Genomic DNA, 19632 nt, shown 5'->3' with positions numbered 1-19632 from the left:
TTCACACCAGTCTCAGATACAAGTAGGACAGTCAAATTCCTGAGCCTATAAATGCCTTCAGACAAGGCTGTGCCTTATACAATGTCCATCATACTGAATGGATGTGATTGCAGAGATCCTTCATCAATCTTATCTGACGTGTATGCATCCTATACAGTGCATCATATTCTGCATCGTTATAGTCCGGGTGATAAGATGTTACTCTGCAGTCTGTCTTAAATATGCAAAATGTAGTCAGTCTGGAAACTTTCATTTTGTAACAGTAATTTGGTGTTCACAAGACGATAAATTCATTTTTAAAGATGCCATTTATGATCGATCAGACCATCGACCTACTTCCTTTATTTTCAGATCATGATCAGGACCCAATAACACAAAGCTAAGTGATTAGTCATTAAATGAAGTGGCCTATCAAGATCATCGTTGTATGAGCATTTTGCTCAGTAGACTGACTAGGAACCAATTAGGATTGTTCTTTCATATTAGTGATAACAGGGCCCTGATTTTCATTTTGAGATTAAACTTATTCTAGAAGTTTCAAACACTTCAGTTTACCGTCCCTATTCTTACTTATAGGCCTAATTAGAAACCTTTTCTGTTTAAATATTGAAGCCATCATCTTCCAAGGTATTTTTCAGTTGTTGGTTTTTTTTTTCACAACATGCAACCATAAACTACATGACTATAGAATAATATTCTCAAGAATATTGATTCTCACATATCACAGGTATTAATGCAAACTTGCAAAGATACACATGATTCTTGTTGTCAATAAACTAAACAAACCAATGTTAAGCTTACAACTTTGACTCCAAAGTCATTATGTCAATTGATAAAAAACACAATATCATGTGTAGAGTATCAATGTGAAAACTTGCTTGAAATTAAACATGATAAAGTTATGAAATCACAAAGCCAAAAAGACAAACCTTTGAAAATATTTAGGTCTGAAATTTGTTTTTCCACAAGGATGCTAAATGGCTGGATTGTAAATAACCATAGTTATGAACAAACACATGCGATGTTTCATATTCATTTTGTATAGCAAGGACGGTTACATGTTGTTGCTTTAGCGAATATAACCAATAAAACCCAAAATATGCGCAAGGTCTTTTGGCTTCTGCTTTTGCAGATACCCTACTTGAAGCAGAAAAGTGAAATTAGAGGATGCATGCTCAGTGACTATAGCACTAGCATTTCCATTTTAATTAGCTCTATTGTTGATCTAAAGGATTGTTTATTTGCCCAAGAAAATGAGACTTTGCTGACTCTGATGTTGTTTTCAACTTAGTTTTTTTTTCACAGGATTCAGAGTCCAAACTCTACGGGAAGGACTATATGGGCTCCAATTCGGTACCAATGCGATTGATGTATTATGACGACGTAATAGGGTTTATTGAATCAGTACAAACTATGAATATTCATGGCAGACAAAACGTAAGGATATAGCATAATTTTCGACACATTGGCTCGATTGGTGTAGCGCAATTAGTAAGCCAACTGCAGTCAAGACCATTGACACAGGTTCGAGACTCGTCTTGAATGATTTTTTATTGATAAAAAATCTAAGGCAAAAATCTGAAAAAATAAAAGTCCACGATCTGTATATGACTATTCAGGACTACACCAATAGCATCAGTACTGAATTGGAGCCCATATAGTCCTTTCCCCTTAGCTAATGCTCCATTGTACCAAACAAAACCGACTCCAAACTGACGAATTATGGCAATTATTACACATTGTTACACAATAGCTTAGCCTTTGATCAATCTAGAGTCAGTTTGGTATAGGTGTAACTGTACAGTATAAATAAATTTAATGTCCTAGTAAGCAGGCAAAAATATATATATTTTTTTTGAGGGGCTTCTTTTTGCAAATTACTGCCTAAACATGCAACACAGGATAAGCTTGACATTAGTCTTCGGACTTTGAACCACAAGGTCCGGGGTTCAAATCACACCGCAGCACTAGCGCCCTTTGGCAACTTAAGGCGTTTATCTACATTTGCCACTCTTGACCCAGGTGTAGTAAATGGGTACCCGGTAGAAAGGAATTCCTTGAATGCTCGATGCGCCCGATCAGGGTAGCCATGCTAAAGCCGGGGTAATAGTATGCAGCGCTTAGAAACATTTGTATTAAGCGCTATATAAATGTTGCATATTATTATTATTATTACAATGAACAAGGGATATTCCAGGGCAACTTAAGTTTCCACGGCTATTTCGAGCGTTTCGGGGGCCAAATTGCCCCTAGCCCCCATGTAATTTCTTTCCCCTGCTAGGTAAGAGAAGTATTTTTATTTCAACTGTTCATGATGCTTGAAAATGAAATCCATAAAATAAAATAAAATCATGTTGAAAGCTGCATTTTAACTAAATTAATGCCATCATATGATGTCATTACAAAACTTTAAATAATCACAACTCTGATTGATGATTTTCACTGAAATTGATTGAATTTTCATATTCCTCATAACATGAGGGTAATCATCAAAAGGTGGGTTTTGAGCAAGGTCTTTAAATTAATATATAGCTTGACTGTATCAGAAGGAAGATAATAGTAAATTTCATACCATGTTTGGTAACAATAATAATTTCCTGTCTAAAATAATAGCAGGGCCCGCTGGGAGAACAGTTTTCGGAACTGAAGTGGCTACCCTGGGTAAATATGCCGTTATTATTATTAATATTATTAACAATGAGACAGAGTAAGAGTCCTTTAGTAGGTATCAACAAGACACCCATTCACAGCCACCAAAATTTAAAACTACACAAATTATGCAAAATTTATTCTTTGGAGAATTTTTCAATTCAATAGGCAAGTTAACTAAAAGAAGCTCGAGAACACAAAGTAAGCACACATTATTTTTTAGACAGGAAATTAAGTATTGTGAAGAAAGAACATCAGAGACAAAGAGGCTGTTCTCACTCAGTTCCTTAAACTAGTTTAGTGGAAACTAGTTTAGTGGAAACTAGTTTAACGCTAAGTGAGAACGGTCGAAGCGCTCTTGGAAGCGCTCTTCCAAACCAGTTTGGAAGACCACCTCGCGATGTAGTTTTCAAGATCGCTTCGCATCGGAAAAGTGGTTTTAGCGTAAGTGAGGACACAACCGTTCTTCGGGAAGCGATCTTCGCACATTTTGAGCGCGCTACTCCACACGACAGGTGTAGAATGCCTATGCTGCGGTTTCGAATTTCGCGCGAAACGTGTCACCCCACTGAGAGCGTTTCCATAGCAACAAGAGCGCTTTACGTGAAGTGATTTTGAAAACCACTTTCGTGTGATCAAGTGAGAACGCTAGCAAAGCGATCTTCCAAACTGGCTTTCTGAACCGGTTCCCAGTAAACTAGTTTTAGGAAAGTAGTGAGAACAGCCTCAAAGGCATGGAGTCATAAGTAAAGAAGACACTCCCAATAATGTTCAAACTAATCTCCAGGATCTACCATGCATAGTACTTCACCCAAGGCCTCTCTTAAAAATAGCCAACAAAATAAGATTGATTGCTCTACTTCCCAACTGATTCAAGGTTTTCAAATGTTCTAATGTTCAAACAATTATAAATGAATACTTAGCATTTTACAGATGAAAGGTAGGAATTTCAATAACCATCCATTTTGTTAATCTCAGGTTAGATAATGAGAATGGACAGGTCAGGCACATAATAAAAAAGGCCTTCTACTTTGCCTCCCCCCCCCCCTTGATGGGTCATCCACTCAATACAAATGCAGTATAGTTCTAGTTGTGCCACCCCCCTCCCTAAATATGCACTCAATGAATAGGAGATTCTATTCTGTGAGAGATAAAAATGACATTTGCATACTTTAGTACAAGTATAATTGCTGCAAATATGATTTCATGAGAAATTCTTTAAAATGATTGATGTCACCAAACTCACAGATCTAGGTATTTAAGCTCAACACTGTGAATTAATGAAATCCAAGCTGAAGATTGAAAATGATACCATTGAAGATTACTAAGTACAGTGCATTTTTAGGCCTATTTCTACATAAGGCCTAGTTACACCGGAAGCGAATCAGCTGCGAGTCCATCCGAATACACGTATTCCGGTGGTTTCTGGAGTATTCTGTTCTCCCTCTGCTAATGCGAGAAAAATTCAGGAAGGATTCGGGAACATTCGAATCCACCGAAACCATCCAGGCAAAATTCGGCTAAAATCGGTCCAAATTTACTCAGGAGAATTCTGTTTTGGTGTAACCCTGGCTTTACATACAAACACATGATGGTGTTCATTTTATTGGATTCTGTTCGAGCTCATCACTGGAGAGAGTTACCACAACAGACAGTTATGTTTAACAGTTTCATCTAGTGTAAATGACCTAGTTGGGTCTGCTGTCTTTGATCTTGTAAATGCCCACTGCATCCTCTTTCAACCCAATTTGAAATGATCCGGTATATACCATGTGACATTTGGAGACACAGAAAGAGTTAAAAGGGAAACTTTAGATTAAAGACAGTCAAGCAACAGCAACAGATTTGATCAGTACTGACATGGGAGTAAAGCGGGAGGAAAGAAAAGAGAGGAGACGGAGGCCCGGGGGGGGGGGGGGCACTCGACCAAAAAAGTGGTAGGGGTGTGCCGCGGGCGAGACAAAAAACGGGGGCCTTGGAGCGGACTCATTGTAAAAAGGAGGGTCCTCGGAACGGGCTTCGGAACTACAAATGTATGTGAAAACGGGGGTCCTTGGAACGGGTCGCCTGCGTGCGAGTGCGTATGCATCCCTATGGAACGTACTTGCAGCTAGCCTGGCGGCCATGCCGGCGGCACGACTGACGGGCACGCTAGCGCAGAGGCGATGGTCGGACAGCGAGCTGCGGCCGCTTTTCACCAAAATTGCGACCGGAACGGCGTAACGGAAAATATGCGAAGCCCTGGAGCGGATTTTTTTCTTCTTTTTTCTCAAGAAGAAGAAAATGCTATGCACTGGAGCGGCTTTCTTTGTTCTTTTTCTCAATAAGACAAAAATGCTATGCCTCGGAACGGAAATTTGAGTGTAAAAATGGGGGTCCCCTCCGCGGCACATACCCACTATGCATTATATACTGAGTGCCCCCCCCCCCCCCCCCCCGGGGACGGAGGATGGAGAAAGGTGGAACGAGAAGGGGAGAGGGTCAGAGTGTGAAGAGACTTTATCTTCATCTGCTTAAGATGTTTAACTATATTCCTCTCTCAAAGACATAAAAGTTTTATAAAAGATATGTCAGTATGTTGGAGAAAAAAGACAGTCAACCGACAGCTTAAGACATGATGAGCAATGACAATGGAGAAATCAAGAGGAAAGGAAGGAAGGATGGAGGAAGAGGAATGAGACGAGGTAGAGTGAGAATATGAAGAGACTTATCCTTGCCTGTTTTAGATGTTCAAGTCAAGTGTATTATTTCTCACTTAAAATATAAATAATATATCTGAAAAGTGCATGGAGACATCGTCCTGATGTAATAGGCACTATATAAAAGTGGATTATTATTAGTTTCATAGCAAAAACTTCCCTGGTAAACTTGAATGATATAATAGGTACATATCCGTATCTTGGCCTGCTTTAGATGTTCAACTTTATCATTTCTCACTAAGTTAAAAGTTCCCAGTAAAACTAAAGTAATACACATACCTATCTTGGTCTGCTTTAGATGTTCAATTAGGCCTACGTTACCCCTTTCTCAGTGAAAACTTCCCAACTGACCCTAAGCAGTATCCGTATGAGGGGGGGGGGACGTTAACAGAGAAGCGGTTTACCCGCTTCATCTTGACAGAAAGAAAGGGAAGCTACAAACTTCTCTGCTCCCCCCCCCCAAATTTCATCACCTCCTTGCCACCTCAAGAGGTGAAGTTACTCACTTAAGTTCAAGGGGAAGTTTCCACAGGTGCCTTTCATACTTTGCCTGCAAAGGAGGAAAGCTTTCTAAAACGGAGTAGAACTCTTCCTAATTTTTTTTGGAATTCCACACAGTTCTGGATTTCAATGGCAATACTCGATCCTTTCATCTGCATACAGTAATCAAATAAGAATACAATGTCTTGTGTGTCTTATTCATCAAATATTTGACAAAAGCAATCAAATTCACTAATCATATGGGAAAGAACACGGAAATTAACAAAATAAAATATCTAAGCTCTTCCTTGATGATTTGAATGGAAAGATAGACAAACAGCATGAATATTCAATCACTGCATGGATTGTCAAGAACATAACAGGGTGTAGATGCAGCATTCCATATCATACCTGGGGAGCATTCCATGAAACAAATAGTCACTGACTATTGTTATAAGCTATTGAAATCGTTGCAGCTGATTGGCTCAGAGCAACTTGTCAATGAAAATCACTGACTGTTTTGTTTCATGAAACACTCCCCTTTATTGAAACGTATGTAACAATAGGACAAAAAAAGGCAAGTTGCAAACCTGTTACAATCCCTTTGACATATCAGCCTTGACCAGGGAGTGACTTCACTTTACCAAATATAATACAAATAGGCCCCTCGCTATTTCTTCTTTTTATTGGAAGGCATCACATTTATAATAGGCCTGCTGACAGCATTCGCCTGAGTGATGTCATATAATCCTTTGGACTGTTTGGCACAGGAAGCAAATATAGATTTTTTTTTAATCGGCAAAAGCTCTTTCAAATTATGCAATAGTGCTTGATCTTGGGGGTCAAAACTGTGTCCACCCTTCAAAGCGAGTAATATATCTGATACCCCTTTCATACTGCCCTCTTAATTTTTCACCGGCGAACTTCTCCCCCTCGCATTCCTCACTTCCCCGGCGAAGAAAAAAATGTACCCTTTCGCACTGACATTTCTTCCCCGGCGAAAGTCAACGGGCGATTGCAGAACAAACGAAAGAAAATTGTAAACATTACTTCTTACCTATTACAAAAAGGTATAAAAAAAAATAATAACAACATATTTTGGAAGTATTACAATAAAAACAAACAATATCACCTTGTTTTTATATTTTAACGCATTTTATACATGTAAAAAGTGCCTTTTAATATATATTGTTAGTAAAAAAAATTATGTTCTAGGGTATCTACTTGGCCATAGCATTCAGCTGAGCTCGCACCTATTGCGCGCGGAATCTCGGTACAGGGGACTTCGGAAGAGACAAAAAATTGACCTCTGACGTCATTAAAGAGGAGAAGTTCTCCGGTTTGCTTTCATACTGGCCTTTTCACCGGCGAACTTCACCGGTGAAGTTCTCCTGTGTACCTTTCATACTGGACACTTTCCCCTTCGCGGGCAAACTTCGTCGGTGAAGTTCGCCAGTGAAAAGCGCAATATGAAAGGGGTATGATACAATCTGACCAGGGTAGAATGCCTGATAAGATAGAAAAATACTGGTTATTTTTCCCCAAATGGGAAAGTGTAAAAGCACCTTTAAAATATGTTTTCCCAGCTTATATCTTTGTTTCTTTACAGTTGATTAATGAGGCTGATATCCTGAATCAACTACCATTAAACCACAGCAGTCACTATATAAATATGAAGAACATTAAATGGTCTGAAGGTGTTTTGTGGGATACACATCGTGGATAGAATATAAAATTGTAAGCAATCTGGGCCCCGTCTTACAAAGAGTCACGATTGATCCAATCAATCGTAACTCTATGGAAATCCATCACTGTCAATTTTTTTTTAAAGGAAATTTACACAATGTCCTTTGTAAACAAAGAGAAGCACAGTGAATTTTCAAGTAAACAATGAATGCATAAATATAAATCATAGTTAGAAAATATTTTGAACAAACATGCATAATAGATGTTGATGTTGCTGGCCGTCCATAGCTGTGATTGATCGGTTCAATCACAACTCTTTGTAAGACGGGGGGGGTGCTAATTTTGTTTGTTTGAAGTTTCGACCAAATTTACTCCATGAATCTTCATGCTTATAAAACATATCTGTATTTTTTTTTCAATTTTGATATCTTGGGACAGTCTATACCCCTAACCGAGTGTTCAAAATAGACAACTTCTCTGTCATAATAAGTTTTCCATTATAAACTTGGGCAATCAGAGAACAACTTACAAGTGGAGACAAAAATAACTGCCACACATCATTGCTTGAAAGATAAGTTATTAAGATTTAAAAATTTAACATTAAAAAAAATCTTTATAGGACAGGGTTGAAAGATTTTATTTGGAAGTTTTGTAGCTCAGTAGATAAGTCTTCTGACCTTGAACCATAAGGTTGATGGTTCAAGTCCCACCACAGCACTCACATTCAATGACAAAGCGTTAATCCACATTTTTCATTCTCTACACAGGTGTTGTAAATGGGTTGGTGTACCCGCGAAGGAATTCCTTGAATACTCAAGTATGTGAAATGGGTAAATGCTTAAAGGACAAGTCCACCCCAACAAAAAGTTGATTTGAATAAAAAGAGTAAAATCCAAAAAAAATTCATCAAAATCGGATGTAAAATAAGAAAGTTATGACATTTTTAAAGTTTCGCTTAATTTCACAAAACAGTTATGGGCACATCCTGGCTGGTATGCAAATGAGGAGACTATGACATCATCCACTCACTATTTCTTTTATATTTTATTATACGAAATATGAAATATTCTAATTTTCTCCTCATTGTCAAATGATACAACGATTAATTCCTCCCTGAACATGTGGAATTAGCCTTGTTTAATACTATATTGTTCAATCAAGTTGATCCTTATTGTCAAATCTATAAAAAATGAAATATTGTATAATTCAAACAATAAAAAACAAAAGAAATAGTGAGTGATGGACATCATCGACTGACTCACCTAGTTGTGCATATCACTGTTTTGTGAAAAATACGCAAAACTTTAAAATGTCATAACTTTATTATTTTACATCCGATTTTGATGAAATTTTCAGCGTTATGCTAGTTTGATTTTTCTCTATTTATTCAAATCAGCATTTTCCTGTGGCGGACTTGACCTTTAAGTGTGGGTACAGTATGCAGTGCTAAGAAATAATGTATCAGGCGCTATGTGTTTCATATTATTGACACTCAATACATTGTTTCTTTGCACCATCATAATCGTTACAATCATTATTTTCTACTACTTACCTGTATTATAGTGAAGCATTGGTAGAAGAAACCCAGTCATTATGGAGAGCATGCAGAAGAGATATGGAATCAGGAGGGAAAAGAGAGAGAATACAAAAATACATTAGTTCACAGCAAAGATCATTGAAATCATTATCTTTATCTTTCTTATATTATTTAGTATCAAAATAAAATTATCACATACCAAAGAAAGTTACCGGTATGCTAAACACCAACACATTAGTTACACAACATCCCAAGAGTTTTGGACAGCTAAAAGAATCTACACAGGGAAAGGGGTATAAATGAATAATAATGAAGTTCTCAATGACCTAACGACTCAAAAAGAGCAAAATCAACAGAGAAAACTCATCCACGGTACACACAGGTGGAGGTCATTTTGACCACATCTACATCGTTTGTCCACTTGAAATAAAACCACTTTGGCCTCTTGTGGACAATCCTTGTTGGTTTTCAATGGAGAATACATTTGCATTTCAAGCATTTGTGTACGTTTTCACTTGAGCAAGAGGGGTGGGTCAGACCTGATTCCACCCTGTATCCCCCAATGGAAGGAGTGCTTTGTTAAGACCAAAGAAACAAACCTCTTTGAAATGAATACATGTAAATGATATTGTGCATGAATGTGGGTATACTGTAGATTGCAATCACTAAGCTGCAATAAAATATTTTTTTTATTTGGTATTATATATTCATACCATCAATGATTTTATGAAATTTAGTTTTTTGCAGACTGAAAGCGATTGAACTTTATAGAATAACCAAATTTCAGATCAAAATTTAAATTATTTAAAGAATAAGAACATTTTGCACGTAACGAGACATACATGTACCCTTCCTTGGATTTTACAAAGTGGAACAAACAATTCTTTCTGTATTGGCACAAACTATGCGCTTCATTACAAATATTTAAAGAATAAATTCGAATTGCAAACAAATTTTGCATATTATAAAAGAGTAGGATACATACTTTTGATTGGTATAAATAATTGCTCTGGATTCCTCTCAAAGCATGAAGTTACGAGCGCCAGAAAGACATTAAAATTTTGAGTGTGATTAGCCCCAATTCGTGTTTTGAGACCAGTTAAGTTTTGTGTCAGTTCGTAAAATCATTGATGATGTAATCTAGTAACGAAATGGAATAGTTACATGTACTTTGAGAGGATTTACCAAAACTAAAGACAGGGTTTAACCTACTGAGCCTTATGCCCTAGAAAACCCAGGGAAATGTGTATTACATAGAAATCACATCACATTCAAGACGTTGACAATGTAATCAAACAACCTTTGTAGGTTAAAGACTTTTTAGGACTGTGGGGAAAACTTCTTAGAGGCTGTGTAATACTTGCTCTGTGATGTTTAAAGATATTGACAATGAGATTTACCCAACAAGGAAGTTTAATTCCTGTGTTCCTCTTTGTTTTCCCCCCTTCCCTTTTCTTTGGGAATACTTAGAGGTTTATAAGCATGATGGAGAGGTCATGTACTGCTTTGGGACTCATTCAAGCTCTCGAAGACCTCTTTCTGAACTGTCTAACCAGACAACCTACAGTGTAAATTGCAAGAATCTGAAATAAATCCAAATGGACCGAAGTAAAGGAACGATTGAATTCTGGATATGACTTTAATCCTACACTTTTATTTTCAAATCTCTAGTCCTTTGAGATTACAGATTCAAAGGAGTTACATCCCTTTCATGAATTCAACCCCAAGTAATCATCCAAATAGAGTACATATCAGAATAATGGAACACACAAATAAAACTTGCGTTAATGAATTGAGAAACAGTCTGCATTATATTTTACAATACAGCAGGGAAATTATGCATCTTGTTTTAATGATAGTCAGTGCAGTGTCTGCACATGGAAAACATGACAATTGACCACGGAATAAACCACATTTTTAGATAACCATGTTTATGAATTATGAAAGGAGAAGGCATTATGCGGATCGCGTTCTCTTTAAAGCAATCCTCAAATAATGCGGCTTACTCCGTCCTCAACCATCCATAACTTGAAATTGGCCGCATTCGATCTGCATCTACGGATTCAAAAATGTGTACAAAATTCAAATCCTTTGAAATTTAACAAGTGTCGCTGGGGCGAGCACATAATATGCCCTCTTGTAATATGGAAAATGAAGTTATTGGTTAAGCAAGAAAAGTGGAAGGTGGCGACTTGACCTGTGACATTTTGACCTTAAAATCAATAGAATTCCTGCGATCCATGCTAGTATCATACACACCAAATTATGAGCATTTATAGGCAAGGACTATACAAGGACTTCAGAATGGTGAGATCAAAGCATGTCACTGAGACCTTGACCGTTGACCTTTCGACCTCAAAATCAATAGGCTTCCTGGGATCCATACTAGTATCATACACAAATTATGAGCTTAGGTTATTAAACTGAAGTTATCACGTTTACAAGGACTGCAGAATGCTAAGATGAAAACATGTCACTGTGACCTTGAACTTTGACCTTATGACCTCAAGATCATATGGCTTTCTGGGATCCATGCTAGTATCATACACACCAAATAATATGAGCTTAGGTTAAGTTAAATTGAAGTTATCACGTTTGCAAGGAAAAGTTAACGGACGGACAGACAGATGGACGGACACCGGACGGATGGACCGGATGGACAGACACATACGTCCCGTATGATGGGCGTATAATAAAAATCTACAATTTGTTTTAAAACTACTATAAATGTTGTGAATGTACATGTGAATTCTATGAACTTATCATCAGTATTAATGCTAGCAGTGGAAGGAAACAACATAGGACCATTTTCTTGACTTCTCTTCTCAATCCTGTACAAATTGTTGAACAAGTGCCATGTTTGTGATGTCTGTTTACTTCTGAGATTATTCCCACCTACAAGTTTAGTATTGAAATAGTGTAGGCTCAATATAGTCCTAGGCCCTGTAACATAAGGATTAGCGATTGATCATAAGAATGATTTCTACGATTGATTGCATTGACTATTGTGTGTGATCAATTGTAATAATCAGCTCCACGATCAATCCCTAAGCTTTATGTTAGTGGGACCCCTAGACAAAATTCGCACCTGCAGATTAGAAACCAAGTACACTTATCAAGCGGAGTGTACTTATACCCCTTACCCCTTTCATATATTCACCCTTGAATAGTCCCACAGTCCCGTTCAGAAATGTGCAAACCCAACAATATAATTCATGTTGATTAATTCTGAAACAGTTAACACTACTTTTTAGGAGTACAGTGAGGTAATAGTTTGGAATATTGTCATGGTAACAGCGAGTGATGAGGTGTTTGCAATTTGATGTTCGATCGAGTCATTTGCAGAGTGCATTGCTGTGAGACGCTGGAAATTGACAGCAGAGACTGCATTACGTGAGGATCCCTTTCCTAAATTCCCTCTGATAAGGTCTAGTGCAGACCAAGTCCAGAACCGCAGCACTAAAATAGTCCAGACTATTCTGGACCTAGGCCTTCATACATAGAAATAGTCCGCACCCTGTCTGCACCCCTAACTCATAAATAGGGGGTATGGAACTTGTTTGAAGATCCCCTCCCCCCTTCTTTCTCTCACCCTTCTCTCTATTTTCTAAGATTTAAGACTAACCTTTACATGGGTTCATCATATCATAAGACATGGCAGAACATGCAACAAGTTAATACTCATCACATTCTTTATGCTTGATCTGATTTGAACATGTTTCAATATATCTAACATATACGGATTCATAAGACACCTTAAGCCCCACATTGGAATCCTATTACATGTAGACATGTCTGGAGCGCTTTCTACAGGAAATCTCAACAGTGTATAGACTATGCTGCATTGAATTAATTGAAAAATCAATCAATACAAACCCCCCAACAACAACAAAAAAAAAAACAGCCAACAAGAGCTTAAAACTTTAAAATCAACAAATTCATTTATTTTTAATCAAACAAATATCAGTTCATATCGGCAGACCTGCCAACCTCTGGGAATGAAAAACTGTATTCTGTGATACAAAAAACTGTATTTTCCCCCCAAAAAGTGTATTTCATAATAAAATGCTTGACGCACTCGCCCATCACGGCGCTCAAGCTGCATGCAAGCTAAAATGTGCACTGCTCTTGCAGATGAAAAAAAAAACCATTGAAACTTGTGTATATCTCACCCTGGTTTTTACAAAATGATTGAAAAAAAAAACAAGTTACCTGAAATTACATTGATCTAATAACCATATTTGTGTACGTTTTATGAAATAGAGACATATAGAGCTGATTTTTCTCAATAAATTACGATTTTTTTTTTTTTTTTTTAAACATATTTTTTAAAGAAAAAACGTACTGCCGTATTTTGGTTGCAAAAACGTACTAAATACGGCTAAAACGTACTGGTTGGCAGGTCTGTATCGGGGCTTATATAACTTATAATTTTCACTACTTTTCACCTTCTTTATACAACCAGAATAATTGTTCACCTATTAATTAGTTGGGTATACATGTAACGTCGTCTGGAATATCGTCTATATTACCACTTCCCATTGGCTTGGTCTACCACACAGAATATATTTAGTGTTAACTGTCATCCTGTTCGGTTTAGGTCTGCTCTCTGTCCGTGTCTCTTGTGGCGTATAGGGAGACGATTCAGACAAAATTATTCTGAAATTAGGTTCAATTCCAATGAATCATTCTATAACAACATGAGCTAAAAGCAAGAGACACACTAACTTCAAACTGCATGCTTCCTGCCTCTCATTTACTCTTCTACGGGCACTTTGGTAATTTTCGTCTTCTTTTTTTCTGATCTTTCCGCAAGGATTTAGCAGTATTTTCAGACGTTTCCTGAATTCTGCCCATCAATTTACCAATTTCATGACACATTTACTCTGACTGGATGCTGGAAATGCCCTTGTGCATCATTTCCCTTCTATTAGTCTCACATCCAGGCAACTGGAGCTGCAAAATGGCCTTTCAAAAGGTGACATGGCTTACGCTCCTGCGACATTTGCTCTGGTCTTAATATCTCATAGGGCATAGGGTTAAAGGAGAACTATATTGATTATGAATGTGGTCTTATTATATGTCAATGGAAAGGTAATGATGTGGGGATTATCAGTGGGTCATTCAAAAATAACGAAAATAATACATAAGGTGAAAATCGCAGATTAAAAAACGCTCAAAATGCCTCTCCGAAATATGCCTCGCATCGGTCTCTGAATTGACTTGAATTTGATGACGTCACTTTCTGTACGAGATGCGTGATCGGCTCTCCCACGTGAAGCTCTACTTGCATGCAAAACCTGTTGCTAGGGTACGTTTTCTCCACACTGTCACTGAATACTTCGATCACGAAATGAAAGAAAACCCAGAATTTTATCGAGATTTGGATTTTCAAATTGATGATTTTGAAGAAGAAGAGAATAATGATGAAATGAACAACAAAGTGACGTAGTTGGAGGTAAATTGGGGGAATTACGCCGATGATGATGAGTCGGACAATTCAACTTGCAACAGGATCACATGCCGATTCGCTACCTAACTCATGAAGCTGCTAAGTGCTAGCTACACCGCGCGGGCCAAATTGAATTCATGAAAATGAATTACCACACTGCACAGACAGAGTCTCTTACCTCTGTGACTATGAAGAAGGAAAATAATGATAAAACTGTACTTACAAACAAGTGAATGTAATCCGAACCTGAAGGCAACTCAACAAATAGCAGCAGACGATATGCACCAACGATAAACTTCATGTGGCTGGGATAGATTGTCACTCGTTCTGTTAGATGTAATTTTTATCTCATTAATTTGACAAAATTACGAAACTCGGGGAATTATTTATCTATATAAAAATATAGTAACCTCTCGTATTATTTTTTAAATTACGATAAAACCTTTTAAAAGCTTGTATATGTGATTGTAATCAAAATCACAAACATGCCGTATTGCTTGCTCGCCTTGGCTGAGATAGTAGATCTATGCACGTGTTGCACAGCTCTCAATCAAGCTACGCATGTTGGGGATCTGTTACATCTAAGTTTACCTCAACGTTTTCCTTCAAAAAACGTTTTATCGTAATTTAAAAATTATACGAGATCTTACTATATTTTTATGTAGATAAATAATTCCCCGAGTTTCGTAATTTTGTCAAATTAATGAGATAAAAATTACATCTAACAGAACGAGTGACAATCTATCCCAGCCACATGAAGTTTATCATCGGTGCATATCGTCTGCTGCTATTCGTTGAGTTGATTTGCCTTCAGGTTCGGATTACATTCACTTATTTGTAAGTACAGTTTTATCATTATTTTCCTTCTTCATAGTCACAGAAGTAAGAGACTCTGTCTGGACAGTGTGGCAAGTCATTTTCGTGAATTCAATTTGGCACGCGCGGTGTAGCTAGCACTTAGCAACTGCATGAGTTGGTAGCGAATCGGCATGTGATCGTGTTGCAAGTTGAATTGTCCGACTCCTCATCATCGATTCCCCCAATTTACCCCCAACTACGTCACTTTGTTGTTCACTTCATCATCATTCTCTTCATCTTCAAAATCATCAATTTGAAAATCCAAATCTAGATAAAATTCTGGGTTTTCTTTCATTTCGTGATCGAAGTATTCAGTGACAATGTGGAGAAAACGTACCCTCGCAACAGGTTTTGCATGCAAGTGGAGCTTCACGTGGGAGAGCCAATCACGCCTCTCGTACAGAAAGTGACGTCATAAAAAAATCCCCAATTTCACGGACGTAATTCTGCGTGCTTGAAGCATTCAGAGAGAGAACTTTAAACTATCAATTAACTGAGTTCCATCGGTCTCCATGATAAATGATGTACACCATCGTGTTCTGTTTATTTTCTCCTTTGATTTGATATATGATTCTCCATTTTTACGATTTTCAATATATTTCTCCTTTAAGAGTTGGGATTGTAATTGAGATTTTGGTTCAGTATAATGTCATGATAAGGATAAGTGTGTATTTAGTTTTGGCGGTTAGGTTTTACATTCAGCTGAACATGCAGATTTTTCCATCAGAGCAATTGTCGCCAGAGAAAATGTGATGGAACCTTTCAAAATGCATTTTGAAAGATACTTACAAGTATTTTTACTACAAACGATCTTCAATAACAGCAACCATGGTTTGAACTAAACATATTTGAAATGCATTTTTGTCAGATAAAAATAGTGGATTAACACTGCCCCACACGTAGTTCTATAGCTTGTTTTTCTCTCGCTGCGGGGGGGGGGGAGACAAAAAAGCTAAACATTTCAGAGCCCATTGCAGAAAGAGTTGCAATCAAGTACCAATCAAAAATATGAAATGAAACTTGACTTTTAACCGATCAGAAGCATGCATTGGGGACTTGCAAATAATTCTATGAGTAGTTTTCAATTTCAAATCTTTACAAATACAACAGGTCCCAAAGAGAGCTAAGAAGACATGGCTGCGATAAACTGCATTCTATGGGATACTCAGCCCATAATGTAGCAGCTTGATTTTTTTTAGTTCAAGAGCGATATCAAAAGTAGCATCAACAACACGTGTACATGTAATGGGCCTTTGTTTGAATGACAAATGGTTCTACGATGATAAAATTGAAATTGAACCTTCTGCACATGTGTAAACTTTCGTCAATCCTCTATTTTTTAGAACTGTCTATCAGAATGAATTGGCATTGCACTGCTAACAACAGGACCATGATAGACAAATAATACAATCTTATTACATAACATCATCATCCTAAAATCCAAACGATATATTCATTATTTGGACAGAAACACTCCATGGCACAGTTGTCATTTTAAAACATTGTAAAAGCATCCGCTGTCCAAACAAAAACACCTTATTATGTCATGTCAGTGAGAACAGGATTTACACAAGAACTATTGCGGTACATGAATATTAAAGGGAAATGCATATTTTTATCAGGTAATCAACTTCATTCCGTGTTGTGTCAATTCCAGTCTTCACACAATATTGCCACTGTGCATTTGGAATGTATCAAGGCGAAACAGGACTAAATATAGATTTTATCAGGGAGTACACCCAATCAACCTCTTTTTCGGCACTTCCTCTAGAATCGCTACTGATGACAGACGATACATGCAGACTTCCAGCCCCGTTAGTGATTCTCTAAGAGCAGACACTGTTTCCTTCCCTTCTAAGCTTCCATATAGCCTCTCGTCAATACCCAGAGATTAAACGTATTGGCCGACATACATATTCAGCTTTAAGATGGGGTTTGTGTTGTAGGTATCTGGGTCAAATCTGGGGCTAATGAGCCAATATCTAAACAAAATACATATCCATCTCTATGGCCATTATTTGGTCATTCTTTGTAACCACAGTTCCAATTTTCAAGTTAGAGTTTCCTGAAGGCCTAATAGGCCTATATAAGTTTTCTTCTTGCTTATAAAATGAAGTTTCAAAAGCTTAATAGTTTTCAAACTTCTTCAAAAGAAAATAAAAAATCCAAACCTGGACATTGTGAAACTCACCGATATCAATATGTTCTCAATAACAATCATAAATAATAAATTAATACTTGCCACAAAGTTTTTAATGAAATGGAAGTATGGGTGGACAATAATTTGTCACCTGACTGACAGAAAGGCATTAGGATTTACACATGCACCAATTCCCATTCATGCTGGTCATTCAGAAGGGCGTTAAACTCTCGCACACACTTTACATTCTGCATAGCACATGCTTGAGCTCACGCCCTTATACCAATCACACAGGAATTGAGAAGCGCCGAGCACGCGCAACCCACCACCCTTCTGCCAGCCAGAAGGCAAATTGACATTTACGAATTTCTCTCTAAACTCATTTTTCATCACAACAGTTCATGTGAGGCACATCTTTTCTTGATTTCACCCTGTACAGTGAATGATTTCACTTGTCTTATTCAGTCGGAAACCATGTTGAGAAACGGATGAAGTCTGACAGACAGAAATTATCTCTTCAGGGAGCTGGCAAGAACATGATTAAAACGCCATCATTTTTAATTTCAGCTGAGACAGTCATGATGAATTAGCTTTACAGAATTTAACACGATCATTGAAAAGTTTAAAGGGACTATAAACATCATTTCTAGGTTCTGCTACGCAGCAACTACAAATCTATTGGAAACCACAGTGACAAGATTGTTATGATATTGACTTTTCTTTCAGGGAGCAAATATCTTTTTTTAAGTTGCCCTTGAAACTTGTCTGAAACCTTTTTAAAGTTCATTAATTTGACTTATATTTGACTATCAATCTAACATTGCAGTTAAATAAAAGTTTGGTGACCATTCCATTCCTTATTTCTTTGAGGAGGGAAATTACCGAAAGGGGTATAGCCACAGTTAACTAGAACGAGCAATGAAGACAAAGAAGGTCGTCTGTGTGGTAGCTGACAAGTTAAAACATCATCCTACCTAGACCACAGATCTCTGATTATAAACACCAAGATAATATGGTAAGAACAACAAATAATGAAGGTTATCAAACATAACTGCTCCATAGATGACCTGATAAATACATCATCCTCATGTCTCAGATCTCTGATATATAAACATATATTTCATGATAATACATCATCTTCATGTTTATATCTACAAGATCTGCCAGTATATACAGAATGAGTGATGGAACTCATTAGATAGTAAGATAGTACATGACATTGTCCGCCAAGAACCATGGGGCACTGTATATCCCAGGGGCTCTGTTTAACTTGCAGGGCCTACCCCTTTCATCAATTCACCCTCAAGTAGTCCAGACCAAGTCCGGATTAGATTAATGCGGAGCTGGCAATAAAAATTACAATCAAGAATTCAGAAATAGGGCCTCTATGATGTCTGCAGTATATTTTACAAGTGCAACAACGTATTAATCAAGATTACCACAATGATTACAGAGAGAGAAAAAGAACATGAAATCTAATGTTCAATCAAATCGTCTGCACACAGTGCAGTGCCATGGCACGCAGAGAACTGGCCGCAGAATCCGCACTATTTGATCATTCATTCATTCAGTCCATGTGATCAAGTGTGCCTATAGTGCGGATCGATTCTTCTTTATAGAAGCACTCAAATAAAATCCAGATAATTGTGGTACTTGACTTTTCCATAATTAATACAGTCCACACCATGTCCATATCCGCAATCTCATGAAAGGGTACAAACGTACTCAAGACATCTCAAACATCTAAGAATTCTGTGAAGCATTTAGAAAATGTCAACTTTGCCCCTGCGGCTGGGGGATGATAGTTTTGTAATAGATGGATGACATCTATTAGTACATGACTGACAAGATAATGATAAAACCAATGTCGTACTGTAACCTTTTTCCAAAATGCAGAAGAAGGAGCGATTATTTTTATTTCACCCATCACCAAAAGTTATCTTAACATGTATCAATAATGAAGGAAATATCTACCCTGGCTTGAACTAGTCTGCTGGCACAGACCCTTGGTTTTATCAATTCGCATGATGCATAATGCAGAGTCTGTAGTAGTGAGACTAGATTCACTATGTGTACTGTGGCTGGCTCTTCTTTAACATAGTATTTGGAGTCTAGTCTTCACTCTAGACCT

The sequence above is a fragment of the Lytechinus pictus genome, chromosome 18 (genome assembly GCF_037042905.1).
Source record: "Lytechinus pictus isolate F3 Inbred chromosome 18, Lp3.0, whole genome shotgun sequence".
Lineage (NCBI taxonomy): Eukaryota > Metazoa > Echinodermata > Echinoidea > Temnopleuroida > Toxopneustidae > Lytechinus > Lytechinus pictus.
The sequence above is the reverse complement of the archived record's forward strand: the minus strand, read 5'-3'. Positions refer to the sequence as shown.